We start from the raw sequence: 450 nt of genomic DNA, 5'->3' as shown, positions 1-450 counted from the left end.
AAATACCTTTACTTAAAAACTTTCATTTTTAATGTTGTCAGGGATAACTCAGTTTGGAGAGTGTCAGATTTAAGATTTGAAGGTCACGTGTTCGATCTCTACGTTCACCGTACCTGTTTCTATTTGCATAACTTAACTATTCAATAAAAAAATTAGTCATTATTTCTTTTGAAATCTCCATGAATCAGTGAAAAAAATCTTTACTGATGAATTTTCATATCTAATGATTGCAGAGATAGCTCAGTTGGGAGAGCGTCAGACTAAAGATCTGAAGGTCACGTGTTTGATCCACGTTCACTGCACTTGGTTCACATTGCATAATTTGACTATTCTTTCCAAAATTAGTGATTATTTATGTTTAAAATATAATGAATTAAAGATTTGAATGTGTTTAATCTCCACGTTCACGGCACCTGTAACTATTCAACTGGATTATCACATTAACCATTT

General features: G+C 32.0%; 1 non-coding gene across 1 annotated transcript; it reads left to right on the top strand.

The window, feature by feature from the left end:
• Positions 1–229: 229 nt before the first annotated feature.
• Positions 230–302, top strand: TRNAF-AAA. The gene has a single exon. It is a non-coding gene; the product is annotated as a tRNA-Phe (tRNA).
• Positions 303–450: the final 148 nt, after the last annotated feature.

Source organism: Cucurbita pepo, unplaced genomic scaffold, assembly GCF_002806865.2.
Source record: "Cucurbita pepo subsp. pepo cultivar mu-cu-16 unplaced genomic scaffold, ASM280686v2 Cp4.1_scaffold009067, whole genome shotgun sequence".
NCBI lineage: Eukaryota > Viridiplantae > Streptophyta > Magnoliopsida > Cucurbitales > Cucurbitaceae > Cucurbita > Cucurbita pepo.
Note: the sequence above shows the minus strand (reverse complement) of the source record. Positions and strands in the feature narration are given on the sequence as shown.